The sequence below is a fragment of the Macrotis lagotis genome, chromosome 8 (assembly GCF_037893015.1).
Source record: "Macrotis lagotis isolate mMagLag1 chromosome 8, bilby.v1.9.chrom.fasta, whole genome shotgun sequence".
Taxonomy (NCBI): Eukaryota; Metazoa; Chordata; class Mammalia; order Peramelemorphia; family Peramelidae; genus Macrotis; species Macrotis lagotis.
Window position 1 is genome coordinate 93,904,763 of NC_133665.1, and position 15,900 is coordinate 93,920,662.

General features: G+C 33.4%; 1 long non-coding RNA gene across 1 annotated transcript in view; it reads right to left on the reverse strand.

The window, feature by feature from the left end:
- Positions 1 to 10,990, reverse strand: part of LOC141494894 (uncharacterized) — a 273,864-nt gene extending 262,874 nt beyond the window's left edge. Inside the window, exon 1 of the long non-coding RNA XR_012470576.1 lies at positions 10,941 to 10,990. This is a non-coding gene — a long non-coding RNA (uncharacterized LOC141494894). The remainder of the gene's footprint in view (positions 1 to 10,940) is intronic.
- Between the last annotated feature and the right edge of the window lie 4,910 nt (positions 10,991 to 15,900).

The following is a 15,900-nucleotide window of genomic DNA, read 5'->3' on the forward strand; positions in this document are numbered from 1 at the left end:
GAGGGCAAGTGGAAATTGTTTTACTTTTACCTTTGCACAGCAAGAGCTTAGTACAAAGAAGGCATTTCATAAGTTATTATTAATTTATTTATTATATAATTTTTATGTCGTTGAAAATTATGGGGTAGTAGAAAGGATGCTCAACTAGACATCCTGACTTCTTATATTATCTCTGCCACTAACTAGCTAAGTGACTTTAGTCAAATCTCTATTACTCTGGTCCTCAGTTTTCATATTTATGTAACAAGCAGTTTTAAGTGGATATTCTGAGAGCTACTCAAGCATTAAATTTCTGTATTTTGAATCTAGATACATAAAGACTCTATCTACCACAATTGCTCCTAATCTTTGGGTCTTAGGCACATCTTCATGAAAGAAGTATATTGATTCCTAGCTACTTGAGAGAGAGTAAAAATGTATGTAGATAGGTTTTTTTGGGAAGAGGCGTTTTGGAATATATTTGAAATTTAGTAAAGGAGAAATACAAAGAAAATTACATTGGATTTAGAAGACTTCTAAGGGGATCATTGTTCTTCTACTTTCTAAACCTCGACAGTGCCAAGTAACTTATTCTGTTTGAATCTCAGATTTCCCTTTACAAAATAATTACATCTAAAATCATTTTTAGCTTGAACTAAATGATATCTTATAAAAGGAAGTATCTATTATCTAAAAGGTTTCTGTTATATATGTATATACATCACACATGCAATATGACATAGTGCTAGAGAGCTAGCTCCTTAGGTAGGAAGGCACATCTTCAAGTGGGCTTCCTATGTAGAACAACTCTATGACCTTGGGCAAGTTACCTCTCATGTGCTGCAACTCTCTAAAGTCAGGTTTCAGAGGAAATACTGATCAATTTTGGTACAAAAAGATCCATACTAAAAGTACTTCCTTCTAGCAAAGAAATCAAATACTCTGTGTTGGTGTATCAAATACATTTATTAAATACACATAATCATATATAATTCACAGACTATAAAGAAATATATATATATATGTAATCTGTATATATGCATGTATATGTGTATATGAAGATCCACATATACACATGGGTTAAGAGTATGTGAAGAAGTGAATTGTATAGTTATTGGGCAAAAAAATGATTGATTGAAGTTTTGGCTAATTCAAAATGTCAATGCCTGAAATTTCAATAGTTATTTCTAAGTCTGACATAAACAATGCAAATTAGGGGTGAAACTTTTCCTCTTAATGTCAATGATGGAATGGTGATTATACTGCCTAATCCTTAGATTAATGAGAAAAGCTGTGAAAATCATTCTGAGCTTTCAAGAAACAAGAAGATGCATAAATACAAAACATTTTCATGAAAAGCCAGTTCTTTTTATTTCTTAGGAATATGCATTTTTATTACTACTAAGTGGAAATTAATGAATATGTCAGCTCTAGACAAGTGCTGATGTCTTCACTATTCCCACAGACCTTATCTGACTTACATGTTTTCTGAACTCTGTTATCTGTTTTTTTTCCTGCTTTTAATCATAGAAAATACTCTTCCTATGTCTATGGCTTTCTTTGCAGGAGCTGTAGTCAGGGCTCAGAATCACTTCCAACAATCCCTGGCTCCCCTCAAGGATCAACTTGATATAGACTCCAACATAAGTTTGCCTGTTTACCCAACTGTTATCATTCTCAAAACAATCTTTTATTTCATATATATTTAATATATATTTCATATTGTCCATTTTGGACACATAGATTCTTCATGATTCCAGGCTAGGACTCTCTCACCCCGTTCTGCAAGCTCCTTAAAGGTCTGTTATTTATTGCTATTTATGTATGACTTTGGGTTAGTTACTTCAACACTTTGTCCCTCAGTTACTTTCACTTGTAAAATTTAAGGCTCTCAGGAGATATTACTAAAATTTCCCTTCCAACTCTGATTATATAATGTACCATTACCAATTAAAAAAAAAACTCTCTACCTAGGGTACAAGTTTCTTCCAATAAATTTCTTGTGTGTGTGTATATATATATATATATATATATATATATATATATATATATATATATATATCAGTTTTAAACCCTAGACTATCCAATTTGGAATAGATCTTAGACGTTGTTTAACAAACTATTTGTTAATTATTTGACTGAAAAATAGACTATATTGTCTTTATCCTGGAGATAGTTATTAATGTTTAAGTAAATGATTACAATACTTTAGTATATAGAAGGAGGATTTAATTTTAAATAATTCAATCAAATAGCATAAACAGAGTTTGGATTCTGCCCAGATAAACTAAGATGGAGTAGGAGATGCCTGAGATTGCACTTGGAAGACAGAACTGGTTGTTATAGTGTGAATTTTTTGGTATATACTTGCCACCTGTGTAGCAGCAGCCATTTTCCATAGATTACACACTTGGAAATGTCTGCATCTTTAAATGTATTCAACTTTCTCTTAATGTATAGCATACTCCACTGGTGAAGTCCTCATTCCTTGACAGTAGGTAATGAATAGACCTCATGCAGTCAGGGAAGAGGATCTGAGGGCCACTTTCCCTTTTCCTCAAACTCAGAATATTTTTTTTTTGCTTCTTTGACATTTTCAGTTCTAACTTCAGGGAGAATATTCCTGAATTTGAGAATTCAAGCCATGGGAACCAAAGTGCTTAACATTCTAGATTAGATATAATATAGATATGTGTGTGCTAAGCAATATAGATGTGTGTGAGCTAAGTTATATATTTAATGTCCATCTCAAATCCAAAAACTGAGTGTATGTGTAAGGGATTACAAACTTGCAAAAGACAGGTATATTTGTTCTTCTTATATCGTTGAAGTAAATATTGCTTTCTAAAACTAATCTGACCCCCTAAAATTGAAAATACCAGAATCAATAATGGCTTGAAGAGATGACAGAAAAGGTACATTCCCATCCTCCTAGAGATCTAGAGAAGCCTAGTACAAGAGTAAAATGTAGTAAAATTGTTCCTACAAGCAAGGGGGGTCAAATAATCACTGATACAGTAGCATTGTAAGACAACAGCTTTTTTCATTGAAAGTGTGGAGAGGTATGTTTGAACTAAGTAGTGCTGTGATCTTAGTGGTCATCTCTAAAGGGAATAGAATAAACTAGAACCAGAGCTTTAGATCTGGAAGGTACCTTATAAGTCATCTAAGAAACCAATCATATTTCAGATGAGAAAATTGAGAATCAGAGACATTAAATGATTCATTTAAGACCACATAACTAGTTAGTACAGGGGCAAGATTTTAACTCACATCTTACTGACTCCTGCTCCAGTAATAGTAACAGTACAATATTGCCTTAGAATATCAGTAAGGTCAATACTATGAGTAAATTCTATGAAAATAGACATAAATATTTTTTGAAAAAGCTATTTGGAGAAGGAATACCTTCTGATTAAATTTTTGTAGGAAATTTCCTCTACATACACATATATTTAGATGCATATATATCTTTGTATATCAATGATTCATTTCTAAGTTGTAATAATAGATAGTTACTTATTTCACTTGACTTGGTAGTCCATGTCAGAGAAGGTCTTGGATCCTTGTCCTTATTCTGAGGCCAGATCTTAATCTAAGCCACACTACCTCTCCTAAATATATTTGGTGAAAAATCTCTTTTGTTACAAAGAGAATGTAGCAGGAGAAATACCACTGGAATTGAACAAATATCTGGAATATGAGTCAGATTAATGTGCTGACGCTTTATTTGTGGTAGAAGTATAATTCCAGTTTTTACAAACAGAGTTCAAGGCTCTGATATTGTTGGGCTGAAGCAAAGATTCTGCTTGCCTTGAAGAGTCAAAAACCATCAAGAGACATGCATAGGACCACATAATAATGCTCAAGGAGGCAAAAACAGGCAAAGATGATAGATGTTGGATGTTACTGAGCATCTGACAATCGATGAGAAATAAATTGTCATCTGTGTCAACAGACTGCTTCTATTGATCACATAGATCTTTGTCAGCAGTTTGAATTATGGATAATGTCAGTCACTGCCTAGTGGCTGCAGATCTGGCTTCAGGCATGTCACAAGAGAACAGCTTCCTTTACTTTCAGAAATGATAAGGAAGTCGACTTTGCTGAGTGAAAGGGACAGACTGTTGTTCCAAAGTGACCCTTAGGAATGTAAATTAAAACTTTTGTGATGAAGGAGCACCATAACTGAGTGTTGAATGGTGGAAAATGTATTTATTTATTTGTTTTCTATTGTTTTGTCCAATTATATGATTTTAACAATGAAGTCAGTGTGGAAACTCCTTGAAGCAAGACAAATTAGTAACTTGTGGTTAATTTAAGTTGGAGAACTTAATTTTTTAAATTTATTTTTTGGGGCTAGGGCACAAACCCCACTGACAGGCTAGTGAAGCCTAGAGGACCCCCTTCTCAGAATAAAAAGTTTAAAAGTATAATTTTAAAAATACTATGACTGATGCCAAGTATGTTGAAAAGAAAGTTCATAGACCTCTCTAAACTCAATTGATATTACTACACTAAGAATGCATGACTTAAGAGTATTTGAGAGTTAATCAGGGTACTAAAAGTTTATGTGACTTGTTTATTGTCTCATATTTGTGTATTAGAGGCAGAAATTTCCCTATTCATCCTAAATTCAAAGCTATCACTATCTCGACTAAACCATGCTGCTTCATAGGAGAAATTTGATACATTTAGAAAAATGAGAAATTCCTCATATTTTGCATCAATATAAACAATTCCTCAACAACAACAACAAAAAAAACTACTAAGTTTTTTATCACTTCTCTTCCCTCCTGAGCACCAAGTACTTTTTCAAGAAGTTACATTTGGACTGCAACAATTAATTCTTTAGTTTTGTGTTTGGCTTTTTACTGTGATTAGTTAATTTACATACCCAAATCATCTCAAAATAATCAATAAAACTTCAAATTCAACCTTCCAAAGTGAGCACCTTTTTAATCTTCTGCTGGTCTAGAATAACAGAAATCTGGAGTTTGCATGAAATTTGCATATCTTAAGACCAGAAGCCTTGTTAAGCAGTTCTTGGATGGTTTCCCCCTGATTTGGCACCTAATACCAAGATGAGAATTTTAGTTAAGTTATAATATAGTTTGTAAATTATGCTCCTTTGATATTTGAAACAGTTTATATTTGACTTCTAAGACCAGAAAAAGATATAATTTTTAATACATATTGATTCACAGTGTATCATGTCTCCTCTATTAGAATGTGAGTTCTTAGGGGGAAGGAATGGTTTAGACCTTTATATTGCAGGGCTAGCACAGTGCATAAAAGACAATAAATATTCAATAGATGTTTATTGACTGGTTGACCAACCTAAATCTGGAAGACTTGCTTGGAATATGATCAATAAAATGGAGGTGATATGATTGCTCACTGAATATGATCAATATTATGAAGCAATTCATTGTTTTCACTTGGGGTTAGAGAGCTGAAAAACTGCTCATTAATAGAATATGCTTATGCTCTAGCCTGGATATAATCTTACTTCTGAGAAGTTGTTGCACCAGAGCACAAGTTTTCTTAGAACTTAATAAAATGGGAGGTCTTTATACAGAATAATAATGGACTGTATCTCTCTTATCTGATGAACAGTCAAGGTTCATAAATGTGCAACACTTGAAATTTATGGAATTTAGTCTAATTTCAAATAATTAGCATAATATTTGTGACATAAGGAATTACACAAAAATTAGCTCTCATGATTTCAATTAAATTTATTAAAGAAGCTATGGAAATAAAGTCCATTACTGATTAGATTGAAGTAAAAATGTTCCTTATCCACATTCATTTAAAATTTGATGTGAAGTTTCACAATTGTATCTGTCTGATTTATATTTATATTCTATATTTATATTTATATTCTACCACCCATGTTAATTGTTCATACTTCAAGAAGAGGAAAATGATCATCCATCAATAAACAGCCCCATTAATTTAACAGGATGGTTGAATCTCTAACAAGAGTGAAACAGGCAGACAATCAAGTAAGTGAAAGACAAATTCCTCATAGTCAATTCATGAAGATTCTGCTGCCAGATTCCTGCAGGTATTAGTACAAATATTGAAGAGGGTGAAAAACACTATTTAATGAACTAAGGAGGTATATGCTTAAATGGTGACATTAGTTATTTTCTGATTACTTCTCATGTATATCTTTCAATAACTAACATTATCTGGAAATAAGACATTTGTTTCTGTTTTAATTATCGCAACCACCTGTATTGGAATCATTGTACTTGAATGTATTTTCAGACACTAATGAATTTCACATTACCTTTTTAAGTAGTGGAAGTCAAATTTCTTTTTTTATGATTGGAAATCAAGATGTAAAAATTTTAGGGGAGTATCTTCAGAAGTCATTTTGTTGACTAGAAAGTCACATGAAATCTCTTTATACTACAATAGTTTCTCATTCATAAACCTATAGAAATATTTTATTAGGTATGCAATTTGTTGGCTCTTTCCTTTAATTATTTTTGCAGAAGTCAGAGCACCTATTATACTGCATTGCAGCAATAAATATAATTTATTAAACAATGGCAATTTATAGTACACTGTTCCAATTTTTGACGGAACAACCTGCATAAAGCTTACCTGTATAAATCTTTCAATCTTAAAAAGGAATGTGACACTGAAAATGTGAATCATAAGGCCCCAAACCATAACATACATGCATTTGAGTGCTGCAAAAAAAAAGTATTTTTTTGGAGAATTGCAAAAAAATTATCAACAATCGTAATTTCACAGATTAAAAATCATTTGAGTAGGCTTTAATGAACAGGTGGGGGTTAGCAGGTGGATATGGAGTGGTATCTATGAATTAAAATAATTCCATGTATGGGGGCGGCTAGGTGGCACAGTGGATAAAGCACAGGCCCTGGAGTCAGGAGTACCTGGGCTCAAATCTGGTCTCAAACACTTAATAATTGCTTAGCTGTGTAGCCTTGGGAAAGCCACTTAACCCCATTTGTCTTGCAAAAAAAAAGAATATTTTATAGAATTTATTAAGTTATATAATATGGATATTTATGCAAATCTATAGGATTTAGAGCTAAAAAGAATATTAGATCATTGAATAAATCCCTTCATTTAAGAGGATTGAGATAAAATGGTGGAGAGAAGCCAGGAATTTTCCTGAGGTCTTCCCAGTTTCTCTCAGAAACAAAATTATACAAGTTTCTAAATGAATTCTGTAGTGACAGAACCCACAAAAAAACAAAGTGAAGTGAACCAATTTTCTAGCTTAAGATAATCAAGCAAAATTTTTTAAAAATGAAAAAATAAAAGAAAATGTAAAATAATTCTTTGGAAAACTTACCTGGAAAATAGATCCAGGAAAGACCATTTAAGTATTACTTGACTACTAGAAAACAATGATCAAAAAAAGAGCCTGGATAACTTCTTTCAAAAAGAGATCAAGAGGAGCAGCTAGGTGGCACAGTGGTTAAAGCAATGGCCCTGGCATCAGGAGGATCTGCATTCAAATCAGGTCTCAGAAACTTAATAATTACCTAGCTGTGTGGCCTTGGGCAAGCCACTTAACCCTATTTGCCTTGTAAAAACCTAAAAATATAAAACAAACAAAAAAAAAAGACATCAAGGAAAATTAACCTGATATCCTGGAACCATTGAATTAAATAGTGAAAGAGTTCAACAATCATCTCCTGAAAGAGTTTCTAAAATGAAAATGTGAAGGTGCATGCTAAACATTGTAAGATCAAAGAGAAATTACAACAGGCAGACATAAAGAAATAATTCAAATACTACAAATCCACAGTGAGGATTATGCAGGAGTTGGCAACATCAGCATTAAAATATGTCAGAATCCAAACTTTCTGGAGAGCAATCTGGAACTACACACAAAGGGCTACAAAATTGTGTATACCCTTTGATCCAGCAATACCACTACTGGGTCTATACCCTGAAGAGATGATGAAAAAGGGTAAAAGCATCACTTATACAAAAATATTCATTGCAGCTGTGTTTGTGATGGCAAAGAATTGGAAATCAAGTAAATGTCCTTCAATTGGGGAATGGCTTAACAAACTGTGATATATATATATATATATATATATACATACACACATATATATGTCATGGCACATTATTGTTCTATTAGAGACCAGGAGGAAGAGGAATTCAGGGAAGCCTGAAGGGATTTGCATGAACTGATGCTGAGAGACATGAACAGAACCAGAAAAACATTGTACACCCTAACAGCAACATGAGGGTGATGATCAAACTTGATGGACTTTCTCCTTACATCAGTGCAACAATCAGGGACAATTTGGGGCTGTCTGAGATGGAGAATACCATTTGTGTCCAGAGAAAGGACTGTGGAGTTTGAACAAAACCAAGGACTATTACCTTTAACTTAGGGAAAAAAACTTATATCTTATTGTCTGATCTTGCTATCTCTTATACTTTATGCTTCTTCCTTAAGGATATGATTTCTCTTTCAGCACATACAATCTGGATCAATGTATACTATGGAAACATTGTAAAGACTGGCAAATTCCTTCTTTGGGGGTGGGGGGCAGAAGTAAGATTAGGGGGAAAATTGTAAAACTCAAAATAAATAAATTCTTCTAAAAGATATTTTAGGACCTGGAATATGATATTCCAGAGGCAAAGAAGCTTGAATTACAACCAAGAATCAACTACGTGTAACAACTGAGTTTATTTTTTCAGGGAAAAGATGGACAATTAACAAGATAGGGGATTTTCAAACATTTCTGTTGAAATGACCAGAGCTGAACAGAAAATTTAATCTTAATATGAGACCCAAGAAAATATATAAAAAAGTAAATAGGAATGAATAAAAATGATTATATGAAATGATTAAACCATTTATATCTGTATATTTAAATATGATATTCATATCACATGATAACCTTAGGAATGTGAATAAGTTGATTTTGATGTGATTTTCTAATAATTGAGGCATGAAAAAGGATTGTACCAGGAAAACAGGAAAGAGGGAGGCAGAATAGAATAAAATACATCACATGGTGAGATACAAAGGACTATAGCAATAAATGCAAAGAAGAGAGAAAATGAGGATTTTCTGAATCCTCTTCTCAATTGATTTGGTACAAAGATGGAATAGCAAATCCCAGTAGGGTTTAGAAATTTATCTTACACTTAAGGGAAGTAGGAAGGGTCAAGGGAAAAAAGGGTCAAGAGGGACTAATAAAAGTGAAGGGAGAATGGAAGGCTGTAGCAAAGTTGGGGAACTGATAGAAAAGAGGGAAGACTGAGGGAGATGGTGATCAGAGAGCAAAACAATGGTGAGGACAAATGGGCAAAAGGAAAAAGAAAAGCACCAAATGGAGAAAAATAGAATGGAGAGCAATACATAGTAAATAATCTAAACTATAATTGTGAGTGGGATGAATTCTTCCAAAAAATGGAAGTAGATAAGAGAATAGATTAAAAAACAGAATCCTATAATGTGTTGCCAACATTTGAAGCAGAGAGTAAAGGCAAAAGCCTGGGGAAGAATATATTATGCTTCAGCTGAAGTAAAAAGAAAAAAAAAAAACAGGAATAGCAATCCTGATCTCAGAGGACACAAAGGCAAAATTAGTGCTAATTATAAAGGATAAGCAAGGAAACTACACCTTCCTGAAATGTACCATAGATAATGAAGTAACAGCAATAACAAACATAGATATACGAAGTGGCATAGCATCCGAGTTCCTAAAGGAGATGATAAATGACTTACAAGAAGACAGAGAGGGCAATAATACAATAGTGGGATACCTCAATCTCCCTCTGTTAGGACTAGACAAGTATAACCACAAAGTAAGAAAGAAAAAAATGAGGTGAATAGAATTTTAGAAAAGTTTGATATAATAGACCTCTGGGTAAAATTCAATAAGGATGGAAAGAAATATACATTTTTCAGCAGTGTATGATACATAAAAACTGACCATGTTTAAGCATAAAAAGTCACACAAACAAATGCAGAAAGACAGAAAAATGCATCCTTTATACATAATGGTGAAAGAAAAATTATGAATAATAAAGGTTCATGGATAGACTAAAATTTAATTAGAAACTTAATCTAATATTAAAAAATTAGTAGTCAAACAACAAATATTTGAACTGATCAACAATTTTATCCACAAAACAACAATAATGAAACAACTTATGAAACTTGTGGGATTCAGCCAAAAGTTTATCAAGAAATTTTATATTTCTGGGGCAGCTAGGTGGCACAGTAGATAGAGTACCAGCCCTGGAGTCAAAAGAAACTAAGTTCAAATGCTGCCTCAGACTCGTAATAATTACCCAGCTGTGTGGCCTTAGGCAAGTAACTTTACCCCATTTGCCTTGCAAAAACCTAAAAGAAAAAAAATAAAGAATTTTTTTATTGCTAATTGCATAATGAACAATCTAGAGAAAGATAAGATCAATGAATTGGTCTTAAAAATCTCCAATTAAATACCAAATAAGAAATTCTAAAAAACAAATGAGAGATTAATAAAATTAAAAGCAATAGACCCTTTGAACTAATAAATAAAAGTGTTTTATCAAAACAAACAAAAAATGAATAAAACTTTGATCAACTGGATTTGAAAAAGGATTGAAAAAAGCTGCATTACCAGTAACAAAAATAAAAAGTGGAAATTCATCATCCATATGGCAGAAATTGAAATAACAACTTAGCACTATGCCAATAAATCTGACAATTGAATTTAATTGGATAAATATTCAAAAAACCCACAAATTTGCTAGAATAAAAGAGAAGGAAATAAAATACTTAAAAAACTTCATTTCAGGATTTCCCGCCAAGATGGTGGAGAGACGCCAGGCCCTGTGCTCAGGTCTCCTGATCGTCCATCATAAACACTATAAAAAAAGTCTTAATGGAAGTCCTATGACAAAGCCCAGAAAGAGAAGTTAGGGGGAAAAAAAGATACATTTACCTCAATGTCCATCTTCAGAGATTGGGGTATGCTGAATGCTGAGAGCCAACAGCTACAGGGGGAGGGGTGAGAGCCAGACCACTGTGGGGGGGGGGGGGGGCTTCACTATGGGAGCCATATAACTGGGATCCAATCAGCTGAGAGAAACACTTCGCTCTGAGAAACAACTAGAGAGTGGAGGCGTGGCCCTGGGACTGACAATTCGGAACTTACAGGAAGAGCAGGAGGGTAGTTTCCTTCCTCTATCACCCCCTACTAGCTGGGCGGAGGTATTACATCCAAAAGAAAAACCTCCCCCCCCCCCCTTACTAGTCACTTAGTGAGCAAAGTCTCTAGCACTCCCTACTGAGCAGCCTCTAGGGATCACAGTACCAAACATCTGTGAACCAGCCACCACCCGTAACACAAGATCTTAGGAAAATGAAGAAAGACCTGCGAAGTGGGGGAGCATAGAAAAATTCCTAGAATGAAAAGATCCTAATTCAGAGAGAGATGTAGCACCCCTGAGGAGAATATGATTTGGTTTCCAGCACAGAAAGATTTCATTGAAGAATTAGGAAGGAGTTTAAAAAATCATTTGGAAAATTTCGGAAAAGAAATGCAAGAGAAAATTAACACCTTGTAACAAGAAAGCAAATCCTTGGAAAATACAATTGGACAAATGCGAAAAGGAAACAATTCTCTCAAAATCTCAAATGAGCAAAGAGAAAAACTTACAAAAATAGAATTGACCATTTGTAAAAGGAGTTGCAAAAGGCAAATGAAGAAAATTATTCTCTAAAAAAAAAAGAATGGAGTCTATGGAAACCAATGACTTCATGAGACAACAAGAATTGGTTAAACAAAACCAAAAAATTGAAAAAATAGAAGAAAATGTTAAATTACCTCATCATCAAAACCACTGACCTCAAGAATAAATTGAGGAAAGATAACATAAAAATTACTGGTTTTCCTGAAAACATTGAAGAGGGAAAAAATGCCTGGACTTAATATTACAGGATTTAATAATGGAAAACTTCCCTGATATCATGGAACCAGGGTTCAAAATATTTATTGAAAAAATACATTGATCCCTACCAGAAAGGTATCCCAAAATGAAAACACCAAAAAATTTTGTAGCCACATTCCAGAACGATCAGATAAAAAAGAAAATCCTGCAATAAGCCAGAAAGAAACAATTTAAATACCAAGGAGCCACAGTAAGGATCACACAGAACCTGGCAGAATAAACACTAAGGGATAAAAGGCCTTGGAATGCAATATTCTGAAAAGCAAGGGAGCTTTTAATGCAGTCCAGAATCCAATATCTGACAAAACTGAGTCTTCTCTTCCAGGGCAAAAGATGGACATTTAATCAAATAGGAGACTTACAACTTTTCCTGATGAAACGACCAGAGCTTAATAGAAAATTTGGACTTTAAACAGGAGACTCAAGAGATGTATGAAAAGGTAAGTTTTAAAAAAGGGGGGAGGGGGAAAAACTGTTATCAAATAAGATGAAACTAGCAATATCCCTACCTGAAGGAAAGACTTTAACAACTCTTGAGAATTGTAACTCTATTAGAGAGAATTTAATGAGCCAGAAGAGATGGATACACATAGCTTATTTGAGAAACTGTTATCCAGTAAGAAGAAACTGGATATATCCTTACCTGGGAGAAAAACTCTAATAACTCTCACTAATTGTAATTCTAGAAGAGAGAATAGCCAGAAGTGATGGACACTCATGACCTTTCTGTGACTCAGATAGTAGGATATAAAAATGATACCTCCTTAAAAAGGAGGACAGAAAAGAGATGGGAGGATGGAGGGGACTGAATGGTGTAAATAGTATTACATTAAGAAGTACAAAGGACTTATTGCATTAGAGGGCAAGAAGGCAGGAGGTGAGAACCACCTAAATCTTACTCAGATTGGCTTAAAGTTACCATAGAGTGTCCATCAGGACTCCATCAGGAGATATAAACCCAAAACTAACTGGAAACTAAATAACCTCATTTTAAAGAATGAGATGATCAAACAACAAATTAGAAAAAGAATTAATTATTTCATCCTACATAATGTCAAGAGTGAAACAACATACCATAACCTATGGGATACAGTCCAGACACAGTCATGGGAAGCATTATATCTCTATTTTGTGCTTAAATATTTTATTGATTTTGAGTTTTACAATTTTACCCTTAATCATACTTCCTTTCCCCCACCCCCAACAGAATGTAATTTTCCAGTCTTTGTCTTGCTTCCATGATATACAGTAATCCAAATGGAGTGTGATGCAAGACAAATCATATCCTTAAGGAAGAAACATAAATTATAAGAGATAGAAAGATCAGACTAGTAAGTTATCTGGGTTTTTTTCTATATTAAAGGTGATAGTCCTAGGTCTTTTTTAAAAACTTCAGTTCTTTCTGTGGATACAGATGCAACTCTCCAGTGAGACAATCCCAAATTGTTACTGATTGTTACACTGATGGAATGAGCAATTCCATTAAGGTTGATTATCAACCCCATGCTGCTGTTAGGGTGTACAATGTTCTTCTGGTTCTACTCATCTCTCTCAGTAACACTTCATGCAAATCCTTCCATGATTCCCTGAATTCCCATTCCTCCTGTTTTCTAATAGAACAATAGTGTTCAAGCACATTCATATAACACAGTTTACTGAGCCATTCCCCAATTAATGGACATTCATTCAATTTCCAGTTCTTTGCCACAACAAACAGAGCTGCAATGAAAATTTTTATACAAGTGACGCTTTTACCGTTTTTCATAGTCTCTTTAGGGTATATACCCAGTAGTGGTATTGCTGGATCAAAGGGTATGCACATTTTGGTTGGCCTTTGGGGGTAATTTCAAATTTCTCTCCATAAGGGTTGGGTGAGTTCACAGCTCACCAGTGATGCTTTAATTTACCTTTCTCTAATAATTAGTGATTTAGAGCAATTTTTCATATGACTATGGATCAATTTGATTTTCTCATCTGTAAATTGCCTTTGCATATCCTTTGACCATTTGTCAATTGAGGAATGGCTTGTTTTTTTAAAAAAATTGATTCAATTCTCTGCACATTTTAGAAATGAGTCCTTTGTCAGAAGTACTAGGTGTAAAAATTGTTTCCCAGTTTACTGCCTTTCTTTTGATCTTGATTACAGTGATTTTGTCTGTCCAAAAACTTTTCAATTTAAGGTAATCAAAATTATCTAGTTTGCTTTTAATGATGTTCTCCATCTCTTCCTTGTTCATAAAATGATTACCTTTCAATAGATCTCACAGATAAACTATTCCTTGATTTCCTAGTTTGATTATAATTCTGTTTTTGTTTGGTCTAAATCCTGTATCCATTTTGGTCTTATCTTGTTATAGGGTGTGAGGTGCTGATCTAATCCAAGTTTCTTAGAAACTAACTTCCAATTTTCCCAACAGTTTTTATCAAAGTAGTTGAAATTTTGGGGCTTAGCAAACAACAGGTTACTATAATCATTTCCTGCTATTGCACCTAGTCAATTCTACTGATCCACCACTCTATTTCTTAGCCAATACCAGACAGACAGTTTTAATAACTTATGCTTTATAATATAATTTTGGACCTGGTACAGATAAACCACCTTCACTTACACTTTTTTTTCATTGAATCTCTGGAAATTCTTGAGTTTTTATTATTCCATAAGAACTTACTTATAATTTTTCTAACTTATTAAAGTAATTTTTTGGAATTTTGATGGTGGGACACTAAATGAGTAATGTAATTTTGGCAATTGTCATTTTCATTGTATTAGCTTAGTCTATCCATGAGCAGTTGATATTTGCCAGTTCTTTAAATATGATTTTATTTGTGTGAGAAATGTTTTGTAATTGTTTTCAAAAAGTTTCTGAGCCTGCCTTGGAAGGTAGACTCCCAAGTATTTGCTATTGTCTGAAGTTAATTTCAATGGGATTTCTCTTTCTGCTGCATCTTGCTAGTCATATATGGAAATATTGAAGATTTCTGAGGGTTCATTTTATATCCTGTGAATTTGCATAAGTTACTAATTATTTCTAGTAGTTTTTTAGATGATTTCATGGTATTCTCTAGGTATATCATCATGTCATCTGCAAAGAGTAAGAGTTTTGCTTCTTTTCCAGTTCTAATTCCTACAATTTCTTTTTCTTCTCTTATTGTCAAAGATAACATTTCTAAAACAATACTGAATAGTAGTGATTATAATGGGCATCCTTGTTTCACACCTGATCTTATTGGGTATGCCTCTAGCTTATCCCCATTGCATATAATCCTTGTTGATGGTTTCAGATATATACTGGTAATTTTTCTAAGGAATAATTCATTTATTCCTATGTTCTCTCATGTTTTTAGTAGGATGGGTACTGTATTTTGTCAAAAGCTTTTTCAGCACCTATTGATATGATCATATGATTTCTAATAGGTTTGTTATTGATATAATGAATTACACTAACAGTTTTCCTAATATTGAACCAACCCTGCATTGCTGAAATACATCCTATTTGGTCATAAAGTATTATCCTAGTGATAAATTGTTGTAGTTGTTTCGCTAAGATTTTAATTTAAGATTTTTGCATCTATATTCATCAGGGAGATAGGACTATAATTTTCTTTCTTTGTTTTACCTCTTCCTGGTTTAGGTATCAGCACCATATTTGTGTCATAGAAAGAGTTAGGCAGAGTTCCATCTTCACCTATTTTTCCAGAGTGTTTATATAGAATTGGAGCCAGGTGTTCCATAGATGTTTGATATAATTAACTTGTGAATTCATCTGGCTCTGAAGATTTTTTTCTTGGGGGGTTCAATAATGGTTTGTTGAATTTCTTTTTCTGAGATAGGGTTATTTAGGTACTTAATGTCCTCTTATATTTTTGCAAATATTCATGCATTTGAATTAGAATATCAAATTTATTGGTATAGAGTTGGGCAAAATAATTATGTATTATTACTTGAACTTC